The sequence below is a fragment of the Enhydra lutris genome, unplaced genomic scaffold, assembly GCF_002288905.1.
Source record: "Enhydra lutris kenyoni isolate GAN:26980312 unplaced genomic scaffold, ASM228890v2 scaffoldscaffold15, whole genome shotgun sequence".
NCBI classification, from domain to species: Eukaryota; Metazoa; Chordata; class Mammalia; order Carnivora; family Mustelidae; genus Enhydra; species Enhydra lutris.
In genome coordinates this window covers 11,684,749-11,694,216 of record NW_019154099.1, presented here as the reverse complement: position 1 = coordinate 11,694,216, position 9,468 = coordinate 11,684,749, and positions in this window count along the sequence as shown.

Below are 9,468 nucleotides of genomic sequence, written 5' to 3'. Positions count from 1 at the left end.
CTCCTGCATAAGGAGCTCGACATCTGCATCTAATAGAACATGAATTGCAGCATTCTAGACGTTGCGCGTGTGGCTTTGTGTGCACATGTACATGCATGTTACGTAGAAATAAACAGTGTGCTGTGATGGGCATCACCAGGGACACCCACAGGGGCTGTCAAGGAAATCTATCTCTTAAGGGGATCATTTAAAGCAGTGTGTAAGGCCAGACCATGAAAAGATCCTAGGAAACACGTGACTTCCCAGAAGACAAAGTCAGTACAATGGTTCTGACATGGGAGAGAGCATTTTATTCCTTTCTAGGAAGGGAAAGAGTAACTAGAGAGAAAGAATGGCATGAAACACGTTGGAAAGTTTGACAAAGTCTAGAGCATGACAATCATAGAGTTTGGATTCAGTTCTACGTATAAAAACAAGTCTCCCCTGGGGATACAAATTTTTGAATTATCATCATCACCTGGTAATAAGTGACTAGGACTTGAGAGAGTATAGATAGGGAATAGCTTAGGACGGGTATCCTGTTTCCTTCAGTATTTTGTGGTCAAAGTGGAGGATCTCTCATTGGTAAGGGAAGGAGTGGAAAGACTGTTCAGTAAGACAGAATAACAGGCAGAATTTTCCTTAAACGTGTGTTTAAAGGAGAAAGAGTCAGCTGCATCTGATGCTATTGAAATTGAGTTGTAGGGTAAAGTTAAAGCACTGTCTACCGGATCTGATGACATGAGAGGTCACTGAGAACTTGGGCAAAACCACAGCTGGCAGAGAGATTTCACTTAAAGTACCCAAATTTTGTCTTTAGTAACAATTTATATGGAAATCTTTCTAAAATATAGTCTTTACTATTTTCTTAAATTAAGAAATAAGAATTTTTTCATCTCTCCCTGAAGTCTCAACATCATTACGCACATTAACTCTAATTTATATTGCTGGAATGTGATGTTATAGAGGTACATGGGGCTGCTTATTCCACTCTATCCCTAGATGGGAATGCATGTGTCCATGTGTAGGATGGTGGCTTGGTTTTTGAAATGTATTGGCTTTTTCATTCTCCTCTCTTAATGTTAGGCTCCACAACATGGCTTCTTGCTTTGTTGGCCTAGTTAAAAAAATAAATACTTGATTTAAAACAAACAAACAAAAAACCAAGTTCCAAGTTTCAGTTAATATGTATATAACTTTGTGTAATTTGTTGAAGTAAGAGGTTAAGACAACTTGTCTCAACAGTAAAAATTATTTTTTCCCCCAAAATGGCTGTGAGAAGCAAATAAAGTCCATGAAAGCATGAGTAAAACTATAAAATGCTGTGCAATTATAGACACTGGTGTTATTAGCTACTGAATATTGCTAATTCTAGAAGCTCTATCTTTTCTTAATTAATTTACTCTTTATACTCTTCTCTTAGCTAGAAATTTTGGTGAAGGTTTTTTTTATTATGAATAGTCTAAAATAGGAGAAATGACTTTAGGTCAGAGGAGCTCTTGCTTTTTGCTAACTACAAAGGTTATTTTGGTCCATATACCCTCTTCCCTTTTAGGAAAGTATTGTAAGGTTTGTTAAGGTTGCTTCTAAGTGCTATCTGGAAGTGAGAGGTTACTGTACTCAGGCCTTGCTGAACATTATGTAGCAAGATTCACAAAATATAAATAGCATTTTTGCCTTTCATTGCACTGTTATGTCTTTCCATTAATTTCCAAGATGACAATGCAATAAATAAAGGAATAAGCTTTATCAGTGGCAGTTATTGTTGAAGTACTGGTTTTCTCATTCTAAATACCAGCCTCATGAGTCCAGCAGAGTTAGCTACTCAAGAAAATAGTTGTTCAATGTGCTAAAAGAGTAAAACTGAATTATCTAAACAAGTGTAAGAACCATACATGCAATGACAGATTTTGTTCTCTTGTTTGTTAATTTGCATAAGACTTTGTCAGTGCTCATGTGAAATGGACATTTTAAGGTGTAGAAAGCTTTTTTTTTTTCCTTAAGATTTTATTTTATTTGAGAGAGTGAGCACACACATGAGAGAGCACAAGCAATGGAGAATGAGAAGCAGGCTGCCCATCTGGCAGGGAGCCGGCTGTGGGGCTCAATCCTAGGACCCTGGGACCATGACCAGACACTTAACCAGCTGAGCCACCTGGGCATCCTAAGGTGTAGAAATCTTATTATGACCCAGTATTTAAAGATAAATTTCAGTTTTAATTAAGTGGGGAGAATAAACACCTGTTGAATGACCTTCTGAATATGAAAACAAAGCAGACCAGAGCTGAGTGCCACCAAAGCAAAGTGCCTTCTTTCTTAGCCTGCACCACTTCTTGCCGTCACAATACAGAAATACCTTTATAGGTTTATATTCCAAAGAAAAGCAATGGAAGAATTTATTTTCTAAAATTACAGAAGCCATTTGTTTACTGACAACAGTATCAGGGCTATAGATATACTGTAAACTCCAAAATACAGTAATAACTTTTAAATTATTATAAGCATTATTTTCTGGGGAAGTGTATACATGATATTAAGAAGTTTTCCTTCATCTAGTAAGTAACAAGGTTTACAAAGAAATATCACACTATTGTTAGGAAGTACCAAGTTCCCTAAGGGACGTTTTTATTTGGTTTTGTTTTCTCTACACCATCAGAGGATTCACTGGAAATTAAGCTTTATACATTTCTACCACAACTGAATTAATGTTTGGATATAGGCTATAACCATATGGCAATCTACACAAATGAACAAAAGTCAAGTTTGTTAAGAAAATTGGAATGGTGGCCATTCTGATTTTAAAATGTTCCTGAAAACCTCACTGAGCAGTGACTGTTACAGGTGTGTAGAATTTTATAAAAATCACTGACTAGAAGAATTGGATCCCTTATTTATCTGCTTTTGCTTGTTCGATTTGTTAAACAAAAGGAAAAACACACAACTTCCAAAGAATGGGTGGAGATAGTCTTTGGTTTAAGAACAACTTTAGGTGCTCTGAAACCAATCTATTTAGAAGTTAGGATAATGATGCTTTAGAAATAAAGGAGAAAGATTGTCCAGAATTGACTTTAAATGTTGATTTTATCTTGCTAGTGTTCTACTATGTTTATCATGTACTATAAATTCACACAACTCTGATATGCCCTCTAAGGTTTTGGCATGTTATCCATCTTTAAAAAGTGTGACACCAAAGCCATGAGTCTTCAGAAAATCTGGGGAAAACATATACAATTCATACAATTTACCTTTAATTCATTAGGAAAGACGTGCAAAAGAGTATTTATAAAACCTCTTAAAATTTTCTTGTTTTCTTTCAAACTGAACTTGATTAAATAAATTTACAGATATGATTGTTCTCATATTTAATTGTTTTACAATCATCAGTTTTATTAATAGATATAGTATATAATGATGTTTAAAAGAAATCAGAATGTGTATTTTCACCCCCATAAAATTTAACAGGACTTCACGAAATCCTGTGGGTTTTGTATCAATAATTTTCCTCCCAATTTTAAATATTACCACTATGAACAGACTCACTACTTACTTTCATTCCCCCATATAGAGGAGGAAATTAACTCATGGAGAACAGTTACTATCCCAAGATCCAGAGAATGGCAGTTAGAAAAAGCTTGAAGAAAATTTCTAATATAATTTATATTCAGCCATAGCTCTTTAGTTGCCGTAACACTTGAGTGAAAATTTCCCTTAAGTCCTATTTTTCTTCAAGGGGTGAAATGAAACATTCTACAATACTGAAACAGATTTGCAGTTATTTCCCAGATAGAAAGTAAGGTCAATGTCTAACAAGGCTATTTAGGTTGAAAAAGAATGATAAATAGCAAATACTTCATAATTTGTAGAATAATAGAAGAAATAAATCTGATAATAAATTTACTTCTTGTCTTAAAATTCTAAAATCCTATGAAATATGAATAATAATGGAATTAAAATTAATTATTGGATGAATAACTTCAAGGTAAACAACATGCACACATTATTTTCCACACTTTAATAATTTAAATTATGTCAAAGCCTACACAGTAAAAATTTTGAAATATTTAATAGATTAGAATAAACTTAAAACATTAGATAATTTTATCCTCTAATTCATATTTAAAATTCCAATAAACCTCCTAGGTATCTATAATATCACTATTTACATAAAAAAAAACAGGGCCCTTAAATAGATTAAGTCATCTACTCAAGGCTACAAGTTTACTAATAACATTACCAGGGTAAGAATGTTCTGAGTCTTAATCCATTGTTTGTTTGTTTTTTTTTTTTTTAATCCATTGTTCTTTACAGCACATCAGATAGACTCAGCCACAATACTCTTCTCCCTCAAAAACATTTTCATTCAAGATTGAAAGCAATCTATGGTGGTGGAAAAAGACTGACAAATCCTTTCACCGAAAAAATCAAGTATAAAGCTTTAACAAATTGAAAAAAAAAAAAAAAAAACTTTAACAAATTGTTTAAAACAACCATTTTAGGACTCTGGAATTTGAACAAAGGCAAACCACAAATTGAGGAATGCTTACAAAGAAGAACCTGCTAGAAGGTCAGGTAAGAAAGGTAAGGGTCTGTGTCCTTTCCCTGTGAAGCTGCTTCCACCCTTCTAAACCCACCGGGTATGGCCTAAAAACTGCAAAGTACTTGTCTTAAAACAACCCCATCCAAATCCCTGCACTGAGAAGCTAGACTAAACTCTACCATGATTTCTAGTAGCTGAAGGCCTTGCTCCTGGGTTGGCCCCAGTCCTACTTAAAATGCCTCCCTGAGAAAGCGTGCAATTCTAAGTCCTTTCTCTGCCTCTTTGAGATGTAAATTTTCCACCATACTAAACTGTCCCAAGGACCAAGGGGCCAACCCTTCAAATTGCAAATGTCTACAAATAGAACTCTTGCTCTCCTCCCTCCCTCTCTTCCCTGTAGGAGGAGAAATGCCTAACTTCTGCGGGTGCCTTGCTCCAATTTGGAAAACTGCCATCCGTTATCAAGATACAAGAAGTTTGTTTCTCCTCTGCATAGTGAGAATTAACAAACCCAGATGGTTTAGTCACATAGGCCAACACCACCCCAATCCTCAGAGCCCTTTACTGCCTCTCCTTTAACACACTCTGGTGTTTAAAAGGTCTGCTTTTTATTTTGGTGGAACTGAGTTCATTTCTATACTGAAGTCTAGAATAGAATTTGAATAAAATCTGTCTTTACAGACATTACCTGGGATCTGGCTTTGCTTCTAACAGCACAGTAGATTTATCAGGATTTATTTCCTTTTAACAGCAGAGAAGATTTATACAAGTGGGGCTAACTTTGAAAATCAGCAGCTTTGCTGCCAGAGGAGGGTGAACTGACGTGAAGCAAAAAACAAAATCCACACCAAGCAGCACTGTTAGTAAAAGTAGCAAGTTGTGTAGGAAACAAATAGATATTCCATTTGAAACACATGGGCAACCCAGAAATTTAAAAGATCTCCGGTTAATGTGAGAGCCAAAGGAGGTGTGGATAAGCTTTTACCTATACCTGGATAACTATGAAATAACAAGTATGCCCTGAAAGGAACCAAGAGACCCAGCACAAAGTAAAACCTGAGGCAGTTATTAAAATTGCTGAACTTTAAATGCACTCCTCAACCCACACATTGATCTATAGTTAGAGAGTGAAAGTCTTCTAAGAGTGAAGTTACTGTTCTGCCCAATGACTGGCTAACCCCAGTAAGCTATACATACATAGAAACAATCCCTAGGAATTCATGTTTAAAAATATAAAACCTAAAAAAAATACTGATAAGAGACATCAATGGCTATACATTGCAGGAGGAAAGAATTTGCAAATTAAATACAGGCTTTTTTTTTTTTCTTAACAAATTCAGGGAAAAAATCAGAAAGAAGAGCTTCTATTTTATCATACCCAAAGATTCACTTTTCAATAAAAACTTATCAGAGTGCAAAAAATCAGGAAGGTGTGAACCATCTGCAGAATAATAAAATCAAACTGACCCTGAGGGGGACCAGATTTGGAGTTCAGTAAACAAAGACTTCAAATAAGCAGTGGTTATGGTCAAAGAATTAAAAGAAATCATGTTTCAAGTATTCAAACCATATGGCTAAAATAACAAATATGGAATTTCAACAAAGAAATAGAAATCATAAAAAAGAAAGCAAATGGAATTTTTAAAGTTGAATACTAAAATAACCAAAATGGAAAACACAGTAGATGAACTGAACAGACACCTGGATGGACAGAAGAAAAAAATCAGTGAACTTGAAGATATAGTAATACAAATTATCCAAGTCGAAGAACACAGAGAAAAAGGGTGAATAATATAAAAATTATGCATATGTAAACACCGAACAAAAATGTACCTAAATATATGAGGCAAAAAATGACAGAACTGAAAGAGAAATAAGGAATCACCAATCATATTTGGAGATTTCAATATTACCTTCTCAATAATGAAAAGAACAACAAAGCCAGTAAATCAGCAATGACAAAGATTTCATCAACACTATTAACCAACTTGATCTCACATATATAAAACATTCCACCACTGACCAGAGTATAATGACTTCATTATAAGTCACATGGACTATTCTAATAGAGAGCCTAATAAATTAGAAAAAAAAAGATAGAAATGAAAATACAATGTATCTTTTTTTTTCTTTTCAGTGTAACAGAATTCATTGTTTATGCACACACCCAGTGCTCCATGTAATACGCACCCTCCATAATACCTACCACCTGGCTCCCCCAACCTCCCACCCCCCCACCCCTTCAAAACTCTCAGATTGTTTTTCAGAGTCCATAGTCTCTCATGGTTCATCTCCCTTTCCAATTTCCCTCAACTCCCTTCTCCTCTCCATCTCACCTTGTCCTCCATGTTATTTCTTATGCTCCACAAATAAGTGAAGCCGTATGATAATTGACTCTCTCTGCTTGACTTATTTCACTCAGCATAATCTCTTCCAGTCCCATCCATGTTGATGCAAAGTTGGGTATTCATCCTTTCTGATAAAGACATAATACTCCATAGTGTATATGGACCACATCTTCCTTATCCATTCGCCCATTGAAGGGCATCTTGGTTCTTTCCACAGTTTGGCGACCATGGCCATTGCTGCTATAAACATTGGGGTACAGATGGCCCTTCTTTTCACTACTTCTGTATATTTGGGGTAAATACCCAGCAGTGAAATTGCAGGTTCATAGGGAAGCTCTATTTTTAATTTCTTAAGGAATCTCCACACTGTTTTCCAAAGTGGTTGCAACAACTTACATTCCCACCAACAGTGTAAGAGGGTTCCCCTTTCCCACATCCTCTCCAAAACACGTTGTTTCCTGTTTCGCTAATTTTGGACATTCTAACTGGTGTAAGGTGGTATTCAATGTGGTTTTAAATTGAATCTCCCTAATGGTTAGTGATGATGAACATTTTTTCTTGTGTCTGATATCCATTTCTATATCTTCATTGGAGAAGTGTCTGTTCATGTCTTCTGCCCATTTTTTGACATGATTATCTGTTTTGTGTGTGTTGAGTTTGAGAAGTTCTTTATAGATCCTGGATATCAACCCTTTTTTTTAATTGAAATTTTTTTATTCATTTTTTTAATTTATTTTCAGCATAATAATATTCATTGTTTTTGTACCACACCCAGTGCTCCATGCAATCTGTGCCCTCTCTAATACCAACCACCTGGTTCCCTCAACCTCCAACCCCCCACCTCCTCAAACCCTTCAGATTGTTTTTCAGAGTCCATAGTCTCTCATTGTTCACCTCCCCTTCCAATTTCCCCCGACTCCCTTCTCCTAACTCTCCATTACCTCCATGCTATTTGTTATGCTCCACAAATAAGTGAAACCATATGATAATTGACTCTCTCTGCTTGACTTATTTCACTCAGCATAATCTCTTTTTGTCTGTACTGTCATTTGCAAATATCTTCTCCCATTCCGTGGGTTGCCTCTTTGTTTTGTTGACTGTTTCCTTTGCTGTGCAGAAGCTTTTAGTCAGAGATACAGAAGAACACTACATAATTCTTAAAGGGACTATCCACCAAGATGATCTAACAATTGTAAATATCTATGCCCCCAATATGGGAGCAGCCAATTATATAAGAAAACTATTAAGGGGGGAGGAGTCAAGATGGCAGAGAAGTAGCAGGCTGAGACTACTTCAGGTAGCGGGAGATCAGTTAGATAGCTTAACTAAAGATTGCAAACACCTACAAATCCAACGGGAGATTGAAGTGAAGAAGAACAGCAATTCTAGAAACTGAAAATCAACCACTTTCTGAAAGGTAGGACTGGCAGAGAAGTGAATCCAAAGCGACGGGAAGATAGACCACAGGGGAGGGGCCGGCTCCCAACAAGCGGCGGAGCAACAGAGCACAAAAGCAGGACCTTTAAAAGTCTGTTCTGCTGAGGGACATCACTCCAGAGGCTTAACCGGGGTGAAGCCCACGCGGGGTCAGCATGGCCTCAGGTCCCGCAGGGTCACAGAAGGATCAGCGGTGTCTGAGTGTCTCAGAGCTTACAGGTATTACAACGGGGAAGCCGGCTACAGAGACAGAGCCGAGGAGTAGGCTCTAAGTTCGGGGTTACCTTGAACTGGTCGCAGGCTCAGTCAGCTCGGAGTGCGGCCGGAGGCCAGGGTGACGGGAGTAATTGGGCGCTGTTCTCTGAGGACGCACTGAGGAATGGGGCCCCGGGCTCTCGGCTCCTCCGGGCTGGAGACTGGGAGGCCGCCATCTTCATTCCCGCCCTCCGGAACTCTACGGAAAGTGCCGGAAAGCAAAGCAAGCGGATTACTCAGCCCGGCTCCTGGTAAGGGTGGTGCAATTCCGCCTGGGGCAAGGACACTTGAGAATCACTACAAGCCCCTCCCCCAGAAGATCAACAAAAAATAGAGCCAGGACCAAGTTCACCTACCAAGGAGTGCAGTTTCAATACCAAGGAGAGCAGCGGAATTCCAGAGGAGGGGAGAAAGCAAAGCACGGAACTCCTGGCTTTCTCCCCATGACTCTTTAGCCTTGCAGTTAATTTAATTTTTTTTCTTTTTCAATATTTTTTTCTCTTCTTCTGCTAAATTTTTTTAAAGTTTACCCTTTTCTTTTTTAATATTTTTTAACTAGTTTATCTAAAATATATATATATTTTTTCCTTTTTATACTTTTTCTTCATTGGTTTTCTTTTTTCTATTTATTTTTTTTCTTTCTGAACCTCTTTTTAGCCCCTTTCTCCCCCCTCACAATTTGGGATCTCTTCTGATTTGGCTAAAGCATATTTTCCTGGGGTTGTTGCCACCCTTTTAGAATTTTTTTTTTTTTTTAGATTTTTTAATTTATTTATTTGACAGACAGAAATCAGAAGTAGGCAGAGAGGCAGGCAGAGAGAGAGGAGGAAGCAGTCTACTCACTGAGCAGAGAGTCTGATGCGGGGCTCGATCCCAGGACCCTGGGATCATGACCCGAGCCGAAGGCAGAGG